This window comes from Myxine glutinosa, chromosome 3, assembly GCF_964187855.1.
Source record: "Myxine glutinosa chromosome 3, kmMyxGlut1.1, whole genome shotgun sequence".
Lineage (NCBI taxonomy): Eukaryota > Metazoa > Chordata > Myxini > Myxiniformes > Myxinidae > Myxine > Myxine glutinosa.
The window spans coordinates 28,585,217-28,604,135 of NC_136263.1; the positions used below are offsets into that span (position 1 = coordinate 28,585,217).

The 18,919-nt window shown below is 46.7% G+C and overlaps 1 protein-coding gene across 2 annotated transcripts in view; it reads left to right on the forward strand.

The window, feature by feature from the left end:
- Nucleotides 1-18,919, forward strand: part of LOC137415394 (uncharacterized) — a 206,146-nt gene that overhangs the window by 139,375 nt on the left and 47,852 nt on the right. The window lies entirely within an intron of this gene.

An 18,919-nucleotide genomic window follows, 5' to 3' on the forward strand; every position in this document is an offset into this window, starting at 1 on the left:
TTCAACGACACTCCCCTCCTCATCAGCACGCCACTCAGTTCCTGAAACTTCTTCCATGAACATCTCACTCGAGCAACCGTTGCCGAGTCTGATCCACCTTCTCCATTCAGCATGTCTCCGAGGTAGCAAAATGTTTTCACACCTTCCAGCTTCACGCCATCTCCAATATCCAACTCAACATTTCCTCCATCTGCACCTCCCTCTGTGCACACCTTACATTTGAATGTAGCTGCCACACTGGTTAATGACCCTCTCAGACCACTACATTTTTGATGAACTCACTCAGCGCACATTGTACATTGAATGGAGTTCACTCTGACACCCTTCCTGCACACAGCACAGGGCCACTTCCCAGTTCTTTCCACCTCACCACATGCTTTACCACTTGCCATCACCTTCGTCTTTCCGATATTCACCTTCAGACCTATTGTCTCCATACATTCCTTCCACTTGTTCATCTTTTCCTTCAGTCCATCCATACTTTCCGCAATCAACACCAGATCATCTGCATACAACAACTCCCACGGTAAACCCTCCTTTACGTTCTGAGCCAGCACCTCCATCACAGCTACAAATAGTAGTGGACTTAGTACCGACCCCTGATGCACTCCCACCTTCACCTCAAACTCACCACTGTTCCCGTCCTTCGTCCTGACAGCTGTGCGCGCTCTTTTGTGCATTGCCATCACTACTCTGATCAACCATTCCTCCACTCCTAACTTCCTCATTGCCCATGTCAATACTTTGTGTGGAACCCTATCGAATGCTTTCTCCAGATCAACAAACCCAAGAAACAACTTCTTCCTCTTCTCCATGTACTTCTCCTGCAACTGCCTCACAATAAAAAGCGCGTCTGTCGTTCCTCTTCCTGGCATAAATCCAAACTGCATTTTGTCGATCTTCACTTTCTTCCTTATCTTCCTCTCCAACACCCTTTCCAATACCTTCATTCCATGCTCCAATAACTTTATCGCTCGGTACGAGCCACACTTTAGAGGGTCACCTTTCCCCTTGTATAGAGGGAAGAGGGTACTCAGTTCCCAATCCACTGGAATGCGGCCTTCTTTCACCGCCAGATTACAGATCTCTGTCATTCTCTTCACACCCCAACTTCCTGCTGCCTTCAACATATCTCCCACAACTGCCGTCGGCCCTCCCGCTTTTCTACTCTTCATTGCTTTTATCGCTTCCTCAACTTCCTTCTCAGTTATCTTCTCTGCCGGTCCTAAAACTGGGTTACTCTCTATGTTGCCATCCCATTCATTCTCTGTATTCAACAGCATTTCCATATATCTTTTCCATCTTCCTTTATTTCCATTTGGGTCCACAACGATTTGTCCCACTTCATCCTTCAAGCAACTCACCCCCATCACATCACACCTCTCTTTCGCTTTCTGCTTTGCAATCCTGAATACCGCTCTGTGACCCTCTTCCGAATCCAAGCGTTCTCCGAACATTTTCCTGCATGCCTCCTGTGCCTTTGCTACCTCTTTCTTTGCAGCCTTCTTGACTGCCTTATAACTTTCATGCTCTGCTGTTTCTGCTCCCGTACCCTTCGCCTTCTGCCACTCCTTGAACTTCTTCCTCTTCTCGTCAATCCTCTTTCCAACTTCATCATCCCACCACCATGTTTCCGAGTGCCTCGGTGGTCCTTTTGTCCATCCACATACCTCACCAACGGCTCCCAACAGACTGGCTTTCATTGACATCCAACCACTTTCAAGCTCAACCACATCATCCTTTACCCTACTCGGCCTCTCTTTTAATGCCTCCCTTACTGTCACCTCTTTCAACCTCCACACCTCCACACCTTCATTCTCGGTTAGTACTTCACCCGCCGAGCTCTCCTCGCACCTTTCACCCTTATGTCGCAGACAACCAAGTGGTGCTGTGAAACAGTCTCCTCCCCCGGGATCACCTTTGTGTCCCGGAGGTGCCCCCTATCTCGCCTACGCACCATCAGGTAGTCAACGGTTGTCGTCGACCCACCTGACGTGTATGTAACAAGCTTATTACCCTCTTTCTGGAACTGAGTATTACAAATCAACAAATCAGCTCCATCAGCAAACTCCAGAAATCCTTTCACCTTCTCCATTTCTCACACCATATCCGTAACCCCCATGAACTCCCTCAAAACCATCCATACTCCTTCCCACATGTCCATTTAGGTCTCCTCCTACCACAACAACTTCCTCATCTTTCACGTTTTCCATCAGCTTCTCTATCGCACACCAGAACTTGTCCTTCTCTTCATCGCTCCGACCAACCTGCAGAGCATATCCCGAGATGACGTTCACCAAGAGCTTTCCAATCATCATTTTCACCATCATCAACCTATCACTCACTCTCGTCACACTCACCACACTGTCTACAAACTCCTCAGAAAACAGGACACCAACACCATTCATGCTCTCCAGGCACCCTTGCCACACAAACTTGTATTTCTGTCCCTGCCTACCCTTCACCATTCTCACACCACTTCCCTTCCATCTCGTCTCTTGCACACAACATATGTCCACTCTTCTTCTGACCAATACTTCCACCACTTTTCCTGATCTCCTTGTCATTGTCCCTACATTCCATGTCCCAAACCTCAGAAACCGATCTCCACTTCGGGCTGTGCCCTGCCCATATGTAGTTGTAATTGTCATGGTTCTCTTTTTGAGGCAATGGTTTTATGGCCGGATGCCCTTCCTGACGCCAACCCTCTTGGTCGTCTCTTACGACACGCAGGGATACGGTGTACCTATTCTAATCCAGGGTACACACTGGGAAACGTTTAAAACATGGAAATTCTGGGGGGTGGGGGGGCATCACGGCTGCGGGCCCCCGTCAGCACCACGCCACGTTTGCCCGGTCCGCACCACGGCGGCCCGGTCAGCACCACACCCTTGGAAAGGACTTCGCTGCACGTCGGCCCGGTCGGCCCAGAGCCTGGCGCGAAGTCCAAGGACATCAGCACGTCATCCGAAAACAGCTCCGGTTGGTGCGAACCACTCGGTCAATGGCGCGAAGCAGGTCCCGACACGCCCTTGCTCGCTTGGCCCCGATGAAGGCCTCACTGGGTACGACATCTCATCTACATCTACATCTCGCTGTCTGATAATATGGACCAACTTCTATCTACCCATCCCAACTCTCTCTTCCTCATATGTGGTGATTTCAATTGTCACCATGCCAGTTGGCTGGGTGTGGGTACCTCTCACCAGCCATGGCTCTTCAGCAAAGGACTTCTGTGACTCACTGGGACTGACACAATCTGTAAATTTCCCGACCCGGATCTCAGTCAACGGAGCATCTTCTCTTCTGGACTTGGTTATGAATAACTTCCCTGAAAATGTCTGCTGCTCTTCTTCTGCTCCAATCGGCTCATCTGATCATGTGCTTGTTAAAGTGGACATCTCTCTGACAATTCTCAGAGAGCCTCCTCAGCGTCGACGAGTCTGGCATTTCACTCAGGCCAACTGGTACGGTCTTCAAGCAGCCATCAATCATCTGGACTGGTCTCCCATTTCTACCGCCTCTGACATCAACTCATCCTCGGAATTCTTCCAAAGTAAACTGCTCTCTTTCATGCACATATTTATCACATCTCGTCTTCAGTTGTCATACCCTTCCTCCCGTCCATGGTACCCGGAATCTTGTGGTGAGGCTATTGCCCAGAAACAACTAGCTTTCGTCTCCTGGAAAGCAAATCCAACGGAAGGAAATCATTTCCTTTCACAAAGCCCGAAACAAGTGTGTGTCCGCCCTCAGGGGAGCCAGGAAACAATATCTCTCCATTCTCAGGACCGAACTCTCTTATCTGTCTCCCTCTTCCAAATCCTGGTGGCGTCTGGTCAAATCTGTTTCTGGTGTTTGTTCCCCCTCCATCCCCTCCCTCACCTCAAACGGCCACACGGCTGACTCCGCACGTGCAAAAGCTGAATGCCTCAACTCTGTGTTTGCCTCTAAATCATGTGGCCCACACCCATCCCTCTCTGTACCCACCGTACCCAGTCGTACCCAGCTGCTCCTGGACTCTGTGTCCATTCCTCCTGACATGGTGGAAAAGTTTCTGTCAACCCTCGACTGATTCTGCAACTGGACCTGACGGCATCAGCCCACGGGTCCGAAAATCCTGTTCTTCCGCTCTTTCACTCCCTCTCTCTGTTCTCTTCACCCTCTCTTTTGCTCAAGGTCATCTGCCATCTGCTTGGAAATCTGCCAACATCACCGCCTTGCACAAAAAAGGTGCAAAAACAGATCCCAGCAACTACAGACCAATCAGCCTTCTCCCAATTATCAGCAAAGTCATGGAATCCATCATTGCTTCAGATATGAAATCTTTCCTCTTCTCCAATGGCTTGATCTCTGATCATCAATTTTGTTTCAGACCTGGTCACTCTACTCTGGACATGCTGCTTCTGCTTTCTTAACAATGGATGGAGGTCCTCAATGCCAAACAGGAAATTAGAGCTGTCTCCCTTGACATATCACGTGCCTTCGATACGGTCTGGCACCCCGCTCTGCTCACCAAACTCTCCTCCTTTGGTATCCATGGAAATCTCCACGCATGGCTGGCGGACTTCCTCTCTAGTCGTAGTCAACATGTGGCCCTGAATGGGTTTCTCTCATCTCCTCTTCCTGTTCAGGCTGGAGTTCCCCAAGGCAGTGTTCTGGGCCCTGTGCTTTTTCTGGTCTTCATCAATGATCTCTCTGACTCTCTTGAAAATCCTCTCTATCTCTTTGCTGATGACTCTACTCTCTGTCGCTCCATTCTTCATCCCTCAGATCGGCAGTCTGCAGCCTCCTCACTCTCTGCAGACCTGGACAAAATCACAGACTGGGCAAACAAGTGGAACATGTCTTTCAATCCTGACAAATCTCACACTCTTACGATGTCTCTCCGAAAAGACCGACTGGACAACCCTCCCATCCACTTTCTGAATAATCCTCTCCAAGAAGTTCTGTCACTCAAGCTTTTGGGTCTCACTATCTGCCATGATCTTTCCTGGGAAAACCACATTTCAAATCTGGCCTCCAAAGCCAGTCGCCGACTGGGCATCCTCCGTCGTGTGAAGTCCTTCCTTGGCACACCTGAGCTCCTCACCACATACAAGGCTTTCGTCCGCAGCTCAATGGAATACTGCTCTCCCCTCTGGGCTGGTGCTCCTGCCTCACACCTAGCTCGTCTTCACCCTGTTGAAACCAAAGCGTTCAGAATCGTTGGAATCTCCCCCGATGAAGCTAACTCAAAGGGCCTCTCACTCACTCACCGCAGGCAGGTTGGTGGTCTTTCCGTCTTCTACCGACTCCTCTCTGGCCTTGCCCCCCCCAGCTCTCTGTGCTCTGTCCCGCAAATATTCCTACAGGTCGCACAAGATCTGCCTGCAACCCTCTTATGGTTAAACTGCCATAATCAAGACTCTCTGCTCACCTTCACTCCTTCACTCCTTCATTCCTCTTTTCTCCCACCTCTGGAACAAACTCCCTCACTCTCTTCAATCCCACTCCACCCTCCACGTCTTTAAAACAGCTGTTCACCACCATGGAATATCTTCCCCAATCCAAAACCTTGATCTTTTCTACCCCTGCTAATTTCACCCCAATTCCACTTTTTTGAAATACCAACTTCTGTCCTAGAAGTCCTTGGTGTCCCTGTGTTTTATCCTTCTCCCACCCTCCCCCCCCCCCCCTCCTTCCCACGCCTCCTCCCCCCAAGCCCTCTCCCTCCCACACATCTCCCTGCTCTCAAATGTGATGTTTGTGTGCTTCCCCTTCTCTCCCCATCTTGTCTTCGGCTCCCTCTTTTTATATATTTTGTTTGTCTGGTTGATTTGTTTGTGAAGTAAATGTTCGCTCTTTCACAAGCCTCGATTCAGTATAGAAAAAAAAAAAGTGACGTCTTTGACACAAAGTGGAGGTTTTGGATAAGTTTTGTCAAGGTAGAGTGCCTTGCTGGACAGACATGTCGTTAAGTCCAGTATCCTCCATGTAAATAAATGCATAGAAAACAAAGGTTTGTGAATGGTTTTGCACCGTGAGTGAAGGTGATCCTGGTAAACCTCACCATTGCATGATGCGGAAGTTTATCGGTGAGAGGAAACTTGGTGCCTTCAGAAAGTATTCACGCCCCTTGACTTTTTTAACATTTTGTTGTTGCAGCCTAAATTTAAAATGTATTAAATTTCGATTTTTTTCCTTTTTATCACTGATCTGCACATAATACCCCCATTATGATGATAATTACAAAATAATTAACATTGAAAATCTGAAATGTCTCGAGTCAATAAGTATTCAACCCCTTTGCTATGACACTCCAAATTGAGCTCAGGTGCATCCAATTTTCTTTGATCATCCTTGATGCCTCTCCAACTTGATGGGAGTCCACCTGGAGCCAGTTCAAATGATTCGACATTATTTAGAAAGAAACTTTTCTATATAAGGTCCCACAGTTGACGGTGCATGTCAGAGCAGACATTCCACTATTCATGGAGGATACGTTCCTGGAAAGTTCTGCAAACTACGAAACCGCGGATAGCAGGGTATTGTTCAATGAAAAAGGGGGGGGATTGGTTCCCGGATCGCAAAAATCTACGAATGGTGAGGCAAATCCTGCGAATGTCGACGAAAATTCACGAATGCATGCCGTGCCATTCTTTCCATGTGGAAAAGGGAGACAGCTAATTGCACTAATAGTTACTGTGGAGTGTTTTCATTCTGTACAGTAACTCGCGGGGATGGCATGTTATGCAGCTGGTGGAATATCCCGTGAAGCTGCTCACAGTGTGAATGGCGAGATATCGTGTGAAGTTAATCGTAATGAATAATAATAATGAATTAATGATGATATTTTTACATTAAATAATTAATAAATAATTATGTAATATTAATAACGATTAATATTATTATTATTAGCCCTGGTGTTGGGCAATTAAATATTAATAGCCCTGGTGTTGGGCAAGCGGCTAGGGTGAGGGCTTAGGATCCTAGGATCCTGGGTTCGAATCCCGGTCAATCGCTGAATTAACGCCAGGGGGTTGACTCAGCCTGTCATCCTTCCGAGGTCGGCAAATTGAGTACCAGTTCACTGGTAATTCCCTGTTTGTCGTAAAAAGGCGACAAAAAGGGTTGGCGTCAGGAAGGGCATCCGGCCGTAAAACATTGCTTCAAAAAGGGGACCAAAAAACAACAACAACCACGGTCCCCGAAAAAGGCCAACCCCCGCTTGCGGGGAAAAATGGCCTCTAAAGGTGGTTATAATAACGAGAATAAAGCCTGTCAAAAATGATGCGTTGGAACAGTTTATTTGACTGCAGCTGCGTGGTAGGGGGCCAAAAATCTGAGGCATGGGCCTCGTCAGGTGTGCTAATATCTTCTTTATTTATGATGCAGACTTCAAACGTAATGAACACTGTTTATTCTGTGCGTGTTGCACATCATGTGCAGCTATTTTCACCTCCCTGCGCCTTGTATTTATTATTTAAATAAAAAACGCTTCTGTACACCGACCGTCCTTGAGGCTTGGTTTTCAAGCCACCGTCGACAATTCCAATGTAAGAGACATAATATTATCTTCTTTTGGGTCCTCGGGATCTTTTGGGTCTTCTGGTTCCTCGGGGTCGTTTTGGTCATTTGGGTAATTTGAGTCTTTTGGGTCCTCTGGGTTGTTTCTGTCTTTTTTTTTTTCTTCTTTTTTTTTTGTATACTGAATCGAGGCTCGTGAAAGAGCTAACATTTACTTCACAAACAAATCAACCAGACAAACAAAATATATAAAAAGAGGGAGCGGAAGACAAGATGGGGAGAGAAGGGGAAGCACACAAACACAACACATTTGAGAGCAGGGAGATGTGTGGAAGGGGGAGGGCTTGGGGGGAGGAGGCGTGGGAAGGGGGGGGGGGGAGGGAGGGAGAAGTATAAAACACAAGGACACCAAGGACTTCCAGGACAGAAGTTGGTATTTCAAAAAAGTGGAATTGGGTTAAATTAGTGGGGGTAGAAAAGATCAAGGTTTTGGATGGGGGAAGATAGATAGTGGTGAACAGCTGTTTTAAAGACCTGGAAGGTGGAGTGGGATTGAAGAGAGTGAGGGAGTTTGTTCCAGAGGTGGGAGAAAAGAGGAATGAAGGAGTGAAGGTGAGCAGAGAGTCTTGATTTTGGCAGTTTAACCATAAGAGGGTTGCAGGCAGATCTTGTGCGACCTATAGGAATATTTGCGGGACAGAGCCCAGAGAGAGCTGGGGGGGGGGGGGGGAGGGGGGGCAAGGCCAGAGAGGAGTCGGTAGAAGACGGAAAGACCACCAACCTGCCTGCGGTGAGTGAGTGAGAGGCCCTTGGAGTTAGCTTCATCGCGGGAGATTCCAATGATTCTGAATGCTTTGGTTTCAACAGCGTTAAGACGAGCTAGGTGTGAGGCAGGAGCACCAGCCCAGAGGGGAGAGCAGTATTCCATTGAGCTGCGGATGAAAGCCTTGTATGTGGTGAGGAGCTCAGGTGTGCCAAGGAAGGACTTCGCACGACGGAGGATGCCCAGTCGGTGACTGGCTTTGGAGGCCAGATTTGAAATGTGGTTTTCCCAGGAAAGATCATGGCAGATCGTGAGACCCAAAAGCTTGAGTGACAGAACTTCTTGGAGAGGATTATTCAGAAAGTGGATGGGAGGGTTGTCCAGTCGGTCTTTTCGGAGAGACATCGTAAGAGTGTGAGATTTGTCAGGATTGAAAGACATGTTCCACTTGTTTGCCCAGTCTGTGATTTTGTCCAGGTCTGCAGAGAGTGAGGAGGCTGCAGACTGCCGATCTGAGGGATGAAGAATGGAGCGACAGAGAGTAGAGTCATCAGCAAAGAGATAGAGAGGATTTTCAAGAGAGTCAGAGAGATCATTGATGAATACCAGAAAAAGCACAGGGCCCAGAACACTGCCTTGGGGAACTCCAGCCTGAACAGGAAGAGGAGATGAGAGAAACCCATTCAGGGCCACACGTTGACTACGACTAGAGAGGAAGTCCGCCAGCCATGCGTGGAGATTTCCATGGATACCAAAAGAGGAGAGTTTGGTGAGCAGAGTGGGGTGCCAGACCGTATCGAAGGCATGTGATATGTCAAGGGAGACTGCTCTAATTTCCTGTTTGGCATTGAGGACCTCCATCCATTGTTGTGAAAGCAGAAGCAGCATGTCCAGAGTCGAGTGTCCAGGTCTGAAACCAAATTGATGATCAGAGATCAAGCCATTGGAGAAGAGGAAAGATTTCATATCTGAAGCAATGATGGATTCCATGACTTTGCTGATAATTGGGAGAAGGCTGATCGGTCTGTAGTTGCTTGGATCTGTTTTTGCACCTTTTTTGTGCAAAGCGGTGATGTTGGCAGATTTCCAAGCAGATGGAAGATGACCTTGAGCAAAAGAGAGGGTGAAGAGAACAGAGAGAGGGAGTGAAAGAGCGGAAGAACAGGATTTTAGGACCCGTGGGCTGATGCAGTCAGGTCCAGTTGCAGAATCCGAGTCGAGGGTTGACATAAACGTTTCCACCTTGTCAGGAGGAAAGGACACAGAGTCCAGGAGCAGCTGGGTACGACTGGGTACGGTGGGTACAGAGAGGGATGGGTTTGGGACACAAGATTTAGAGGTAAACACAGAGTTGAGGCATTCAGCTTTTTCACGTGCGGAGTCAGGCATGTGGCCATTTGAGGTGAGGGAGGGGATGGAGGGGGAACAAACACCAGAAACAGATTTGACCAGACGCCACCAGGATTTGGAAGAGGGAGACAGATAGAGTTCAGTCCTGAGAATGGAGAGATATTGTTTCCTGGCTCTCCTGAGGGTGGACACACACTTGTTTCGGGCTTTGTGAAAGGAAATGAGATTTCCTTCCGTTGGATTTGCTTTCCAGGAGACGAAAGCAAGTTGTTTCTGGGCAATAGCCTCACCACAAGATTCCGTGTACCATGGACGGGAGGAAGGGTATGACAACTGAAGACGAGATGGGATAAATCTGTGCATGAGAGAGAGCAATTTACTTTGGAAGAATTCCCAGGATGAGTTGATGTCAGAGGCGGTAGAGATGGGAGACCAGTCCAGATGATTGATGGCTGCTTGAAGACCGTGCCAGTTGGCCTGAGTGAAATGCCAGACACGTCGAAGCTGAGGAGGCTCTCTGAGAATGGTCAGAGAGATGTCCACTTTAACAAGCACATGATCAGAAGAGCCGATTGGAGCAGAAGAAGAGCAGCAGACATTTTCAGGGAAGTTAGTCATAACCAAGTCCAGAAGAGAAGATGCTCCGTTGACTGAAATCCGGTCGGGAAATTGACAGACTGTGTCAGTCCCAATGAGTCACAGAAGTCCTTTGCTGAAGAGCCATGGCTGGTGAGAGAGGTACCCACACCCAGCCAACTGGCATGGTGACAGTTGAAATCACCACATATGAGGAAGAGAGAGTTGGGATGGGTAGATAGAAGTTGGTCCATATTCTCAGACAGCGAGATGCAGATGGAGTCATCACTGTTTGGTGGACGGTACAACACACATATGAACAAAAGGTGGGAGCGAAGGGGAAGCCGTAGCCAAAGGTATTCCTGGGGGTGAGGTGGAGAGAGGGCAGTGCAGGGCGAGTGAGGAAGAGAGTTTTCTTATAAAGATAGCAACCCCACCTCCAGGACGAGGCTCAGGTCTATCATACCAGAGGAGGGAGTAACCTGGGAGAGATACCAAGGAATCAGAGACATCATGAAGGAGGAAAGTTTCTGTTAAGCAGATCACGTCTGGTTTGTCAGAAGCAACCTGGATGGAGAGATCAGACAAGTTTGAGCGTAGGCCCCGGATGTTTGAGGTCCATTCTGTTAAGGAAGAGGAAGGGGGAGCATCGGATACAGAACAGGAGGGGGGAGCGGTAGGGTAAGATGTGGAAGAGGAGGCAGAGGTAGGGAGAGCTGTTGAAGGTGTGTCAGACATTACAGAATAGCTTGGAGAAAGGGAAGAATGGGGCGGACAAAAGGTTTGATGGTGATTGGGTGAGGCGCAGTGAGGTGTTATTTGACGAGGGGGAAGAGTGAGGCAGAAGGTTGAGGGAGATGAAGGTGAAAGTTGGAAGGGGGAAGAAGCGGGGAGGACGCTTTGAGGAGGAGGGGTGAGAGGGAAGTCTAGGAGGGGAGGAGCGAGGGAGAGTCTCGGAGGGGAGAGGTGTGGGGGGAGATTTGAAAGGAATGGGTGATGGGGATGATTTGGAGGGGAGGGGCAAGGGGGTAGATTTAGAGGGGAGGGGTGATGGGGAAGTTTTGGAGGGGAGGGGTGATGGGGAAGTTTTGGAGGGAAGGGGCAAGGGGGAAGATTTGAAAGGGATGGGTGATGGGGAAGATTTGGAGGGGAGGGGCAAGGGGGAAAATTTGAAAGAGATGGGTGATGGGGAAGATTTGGAGGGGAGGGGCAAAGGGGTAGATTTGGAGGGGAGGGGTGATGGGGAAGTTTTGAAGGGGAGGGGTGATGGGGAAGATTTGGAGGGAAGGGGTGATGGGGAAGTTTTGGAGGGAAGGCGTGATGGTGAAGTTTTGGAGGGAAGGGGTGATGGGGAAGATTTGGAGGGGAGGGGTGATGGGGAAGATTTGTGGGGGAGGGGTGAGATTGGATTTTGAAAAGTGTACGATTAATGGGAAACTAACATTTATTGCAAAATGAGTTCTTGAGACATTCGAGTCAAAAATACATTTGAGGACGCTGAAGGATGGGTGGAGTGCTGGAGAGTTTAGGGAATGAATGAAAGATGCACTATAAGAGATGGATTTTTTTTTTGGAATGAATAGATTTGGTGAGCAAGTCGAAAGCATCTTTTTATAGAAGAAGAAGAAAAAGGTGTTATAGAATATGACAGAATACAGTTCTTCAGGGGACAGATTAGACATTTTTTAACAACGTGATCACGTGATCACGAACAACGTGGTCGAAGAACGAACTAACAAATAAGAACGAATAAACGAATAAGAACAGAGAAGGAATTTATTTTTTTTATTTTTTTTGACGAGATTTTAAAACAAGGAAGTATGGGGTGAAAATACAGGGAAAACCAGAGACCAGAAAGTAATTGCAGCGCGATCGAAGAACCGCTGAGACAAGAACAAAGCCTCAAGCCCAGGTCGGACACGGTAGCCTACTACACTAGGCCTCAGAATACGCAATACGAAAGACCGACGATTCTGTACACAGGTATGAAAAACCAACACCAAGAATACGATAAAAGACACCCCAATAGGTACATACACCGAGAGAAAGATACAGTTTCGACAAAAACACAATTGTGAAAAGTTACTTAACTTCGAAAGCGTGCCGCATGGACAGCTTTGAAGAGACGAGACCTCCAACTTGCACATGCGCAGATTATTCTTGGAGAGGATTATTCAGAAAGTGGATGGGAGGGTTGTCCAGTCGGTCTTTTCGGAGAGACATCGTAAGAGTGTGAGATTTGTCAGGATTGAAAGACATGTTCCACTTGTTTGCCCAGTCTGTGATTTTGTCCAGGTCTGCAGAGAGTGAGGAGGCTGCAGACTGCCGATCTGAGGGATGAAGAATGGAGCGACAGAGAGTAGAGTCGTCAGCAAAGAGATAGAGAGGATTTTCAAGAGAGTCAGAAAGATCATTGATACAACAACAACAACAACAACAACATGCATTTTAAAAGGCCATTTTCCCTGCTAGAGCGGGGGTTAGCCTTGCGGTCCCCATGACAATCTTCTCCATTTTGCCCTATTTTCTGCATCTCTCCTTGTTAACCCCCTTGCCCGCATTTCTTCTTCCACCATCTTTAGCCAAGTCTTTCTCGGTCTTCCCCGTCCTCTACTTCCTTCTACATTAACGTCCATCACTCTTCTCAACCAGTCACTTTCATCCTTCCTCAACACATGACCAAACCCTCTCAACCTGTTCCTCTTCACAGCATCAATCACAGGCTCTATTCCCATCATCTTTCGCAATTCATCATTTGTCTTCCTCTCTCTCAACGATACTCCGCACAGCCGTGAAACCATTCGCATTTCCACCCTTTCCAACCTTCGTTGCTGCTCTACGTTCATTACCCATGTCTCGCTCCCATAAATCATAACACTTCTCACACATGCAGCATACACCTTTCCCTTCAGCTTCAACGACACTCCCCTCATCATCAGCACGCCACTCAATTCCCGAAACTTCTTCCATGCACATCTCACTCGAGCAACCGTTGCCGAGTCTGATCCACCTTCTCCATTCAGCATGTCTCCGAGGTAGCAAAATGTTTTCACACCTTCCAGCTTCACACCGTCTCCAAGATCCAACTCAACATTTCCTCCATCTGCAGCTCCCTCTGTGCACACCTTACATTTGAATGTAGCTGCCACACTGGTTAATGACCCTGACACTACATTTTTGATGAACCCACTCAGCGCACATTGTACACTGAATGGAGTTCACTCCAACACCCTTCCTACACACAGCACAGGGCCACTTCCCAGTTCTTTCCACCTCACCACATGCTTTACCACTTGCCATCACCTTCGTCTTTCCGATATTCACCTTCAGACCTTTTGTCTCCATACATTCCTTCCACGTGTTCATCTTTTCCTTCAGTCCATCCATACTTTCCGCAATCAACACCAGATCATCTGCATACAACAACTCCCACGGTAAACCCTCCTTTACGTTCTGAGCCAGCACCTCCATCACAGCTACAAATAGTAGTGGACTTAGTACCGACCCCTGATGCACTCCCACCTTCACCTCAAACTCACCACTGTTCCCGTCCTTCGTCCTTACAGCTGTGCGCGCTCTTTTGTACATTGCCATCACTACTCTGATCAACCATTCCTCCACTCCTAACTTCCTCAATGCCCATGTCAATACTTTGTGTGGAACCCGATCGAATGCTTTCTCCAGATCAACAAACCCAAGAAACAACTTCTTCCTCTTCTCCATGTACTTCTCCTGCAACTGCCTCACAATGAAAAGCACGTCTGTCGTTCCTCTTCCTGGCATAAATCCAAACTGCATTTCGTCGATCTTCACTTTCTTCCTTATCCTCCTCTCCAACACCCTTTCCAATACCTTCATTCCATGCTCCAATAACTTTATCGCTCGGTACGAGCCACACTCCAGAGGGTCACCTTTCCCCTTGTATAGAGCGACGAGGGTACTCAGTTCGCAACCACTGGAATGCGGCCTTCTTTGACCACCAGATTACAGATCTCTGTCATTCTCTTCACACCCCAACTTCCTGCTGCCTTCAACATATCTCCCACAACTCCCGTCAGCCCTCCCGCTTTTCTACCCTTCATTGCTTTTATCGCTTCCTCAACTTCCTTCTCAGTTATCTTCTCTGCCGGTCCTAAAACTGGGTTACTCTCTATGTTGCCATCCCATTCATTCTCTGTATTCAACAGCATTTCCATATATCTTTTCCATCTTCCTTTAATTCCATCTGGGTCGACAATGATTTGTCCCACTTCATCCTTCAGGCAGCTCACCCCCATCACATCACACCTCTCTTTCGCTATCTGCTTTGCAATCCTGAATACCGCTCTCTGACCCTCTTCCGAATCCAAGCGTTCTCCGAACATTTTCCTACATGCCTCCTGCGCCTTTGCTACCTCTTTCTTTGCAGCCTTCCTGGCTGCCTTATAACTTTCATGCTCTGCTGTTTCTGCTCCCGTACCCTTCGCCTTCTGCCACTCCTTGAACTTCTTCCTCTTCTCGTCAATCCTCTTTCCAACTTCATCATCCCACCACCATGTTTCCGAGTGCCTCGGTGGTCCTTTTGTCCATCCACATACCTCACCAACGGCTCCCAACAGACTAGCTTTCATTGACATCCAACCACTTTCAAGCTCAACCACATCATCCTCGACCCTACTCAGCCTCTCTTTTAATGCCTCCCTTACTGTCACCTCTTTCAACCTCCACACCTTCATTCTCGGTTGGTACTTCACCCGCCGAACTCTCCTCGCACCTTTCACCCTTACGTCGCAGACAACCAAATGGTGCTGTGAAACAGCCTCCTCCCCCAGGATCACCTTTGTGTCTCGGAGGTGCCCCCTATCTCGCCTACGCACCATCAGGTAGTCAACGGTTGTCGTCGACCCACCTGACGTGTATGTAACAAGCTTATTATCCTCTTTCTGGAACTGAGTATTACAAATCAACAAATCAGCTCCATCAGCAAACTCCAAAATCCTTTCACCTTCTCCATTTCTCACACCATATCCGTAACCCCCATGAACTCCGTAAAAACCATCCATACTCCTTCCCACATGTCCATTTAGGTCTCCTCCTACCACAACAACTTCCTCATCTTTCACGTTTTCCATCAGCTTCTCTATCGCACACCAGAACTTGTCCTTCTCTTCATCGCTCCGACCAACCTGCGGAGCATATCCCGAGATGACGTTCACCAAGAGCTTTCCAATCATCATTTTCACCATCATCAACCTATCACTCACTCTAGTCACACTCACCACACTGTCTACAAACTCCTCAGAAAACAGGACACCAACACCATTCACGCCCTCCAGGCACCCTTGCCACACAAATTTGTATTTCTGTCCCTGCCTACCCTTCACCATTCTCACACCACTTCCCTTCCATCTCGTCTCTTGCACACAACATTTGTCCACTCTTCTTCTGACCAATACTTCCACCACTTCTCCTGATCTCCCTGTCATTGTCCCTACATTCCATGTCCCAAACCTCAGAAACCGATCTCCACTTCGGGCTGTACCCTGCCCACATGTAGTTGTAATTGTCATGGTTCTCTTTTTGAGGCAATGTTTTTTATGGCCGGATGCCCTTCCTGATGCCAACCCTCTTAGTCGCCTCCTACGACACGCATGGATACGGCGTACCTATAGGAGGCGACTAAGAGAGATCATTGATGAAGACCAGAAAAAGCACAGGGCCCAGAACACTGCCTTGGGGAACTCCAGCCTGAACAAGAAGAGGAAATGAGAGAAACCCATTCAGGGCCACACGTTGACTACGACTAGAGAGTTTTGGATCCTTGTGGTCTTTTGGGTCTTCGGAGTTGCTTCGGTCTTTTAACCGGTGGACACATCGTGTTGGTGTTCAAAGATTGCCGATTAAAACCCCACTCAAATCCCTCCTAAAACGCTACTCAAAGCCTTAAAAACCTACCCTTATGAAAGGGGACAGACGTCACACAAACACATTGTGTTTTATATGGCAGAAGATTAATTGTATAATAAAATATTATATAATAATTATTTATTAATAATAATAATTTTACGTCAATATCTTTGATTGCAAGTTATGCATATGTATGCATGTGTAATTCAGCCAATGGCTGCCAGACATGTTTTTTATAAACAATTTTTTTTTTAATTTGATTTTTGGCAAAGACTGGTCACTATGTGCATGTGACAACAATATCCCAAGTCTGGCAGAATTGTAGGGTGGCAAGAAGGAAGCCATTACTCAAGAAAGCCCACCTTGTGTCCCGTTTCAGGTATTCAAAAAAAAACACTGGAGATTCTGAAGCCATGTGGCAAAATGTTTTGAGGTCTGACAAAACTAAAATGGAACTTTTTGGCCTAAATGCAAAATGTTGTGTTCGGTGCAAACCCAACACAGCACATCACCCAAAGAACACCATCCCTACTGTGAAGCATGGTGGAGGCAGCATCATGTTATGGGGATGTTTCTCATCAGCAGGGACTGGGGCACTTGTCAGGATAGAAGAGAAAATGGATGGAACAAAATACAGAAAAATCCTAGAGGAAAACCTGCTGCCTGCTGCAAGAAAGCTGAAATTGGGATGAAAGTTCACCTTTCAGCATGACAACGACCCAAAACACACAACCAAAGCTGCACTGGAGTGGTTGAGGAACAAAAGGTTAAATGTCCTTGATTGGCCCAGTCAGAGCCCCGACCTAAGTCCAATTGAAAATATATGGCATGACGAACATTGCTGTCCATCAACGCTCCCCACGCATCTTGACTGAGCTTGAACATCTTTGTACAGAAGAATGGGCAAATATTGCCCAATCAATGTTTGCAAAGTTGTTAGAGACCTATCCCAATAGACTTGCTGCTGTAATTACTGCCAAAGGTGCTTCCACCATGTATTAACTCAGGGGTTGGACACTGATCCAACCAAGATATTCTAGGATTTGCATATCTGGTCACTGAATTCAACCACCAGGCCAAAAGGCATAATATTAATGTCATTACAAAACAATATTCATACTAATAATATCCCACCTCCCCAAGGGGTCTTTACTCCTTGAAAAAATGTCTAGTCAACATTTATAAATAGCTTGTCATGGCGTTTTTGTGTGAGCAACAGCCCAACTGCCTCTACCAGATGTAAAAATATTATAAACCACAAACACATATGATTACCTTTTTAAACAGTTGATAATGCTGTTTATAACACTAAATAAAGAAATTTGGAGGAATCCCGACATCCGTGAGGTAAGTTTTACTTACAGAACTGAGCGAAGATCTACTGTACTCTATATACCTCACATGTGTTGGGTTAATAACATAACCCTTCCTTCTGCTAATGTTGCGTTTTTCATAGCAAACTTTTGACACTCGCTCCTGCTGTTTAACGCGAAACTGAAAGGGAGGAAGCCCGGGTTGTGATAATTTGCCAAGTAGCTAGCTAGTTCCTTAACGGTTTTGCATGGAGTGCTTGCTCAAATGCTTAAACCACTTGGCGATCTCTCCACAAGACACATGGCAAATGAACACAGACGCAATGTTATTGAGACCCCACCATAGATCGACTGTAATCTATATACCTCAAAGAGGAATGACCCTTCTTGCCGCTCCCGTAGTGAGCGGGTGTACTAGTTTCTATAATCCTCAATTTTCATCCGGTTTACTTGAAATTTGAATAGGACTTGCATATCTGGTCACTGAATTCAACCACCAAGTATTTTTGAGGTCAACAAAGGCCAAAAGGTCAACATAGGCCAAGTTTCTAAAATCTTTAATTTTCATCCAATTAACTTGAAATTTAAAGAGGATTTGCATATCTGGTCACTGAATTCAACCCCCAACTATTTGTGAGGTCAACGTAGGCCAAAAGGTCAACATAGGCCGGATTTCTAAAATCCTCAATTTTCATCCGATTGACCTGAATTCTCAACCACCAATTATTTTTGAGGTCATTCATTCATTCATTCATTCATTCATAGGCCAACAACGTATTTTAGAGATTTTGCAAGTATTGTGCTATGCACGACATATTTCTGGGTTTGTTTGTCTGTCTGTGAACATGATATCTCAAAAAGTTGTACACCGATTCAAACTGAATTTGGCAGAGAGGTAGTGTATGTGGCAAGGACGAAATGATTCGATTTTTGTGAATATCCAGATTTGGATCCGGCTTGTATAATTTTTTGAAGTCATTCTTCACCATTGGGAGATGAGGCCAAAAGCTATATATAGCAGGATATCTCAAAATGTTATGGACGGATTTGGACGAAACTTTGTGGAGAGGTTGTGTGTGTGACAAGGACTAATTGATTCAATTTTGGTGAAGATCTGAATATGGATTCCGATACGAGAATTATTTAAATTTTAAGCGATTCTTCAATTTCAATTTGCTTCATCATAACTTCATCTGTCTTGTTGGACCCGTCTTGTTCTTGTGTTGCACCCTGCAGTGTCAGATGCCGAGAACAAAATGGTTTAAATTTTTTAAGTTATCAAATCTTTCATTCTTCAAGCAACCTTTGAAGTCGTCCTCACTCACCATTTTTTTTTTGTTGCCATGAAACTTGAGGATCTACATTCCTTGTTCATGATTCATTAGTTTGTAAGTGGTGTTTGTTTGAGGTAAACTGCTTCATCACAGTGATGGTTAAGTATCTTTAAAATAGCTCAAATGCTAAAATGTAATCCTTCGCTGACACAACTTGATTCAATACAATACACGTAATTACATGGTGA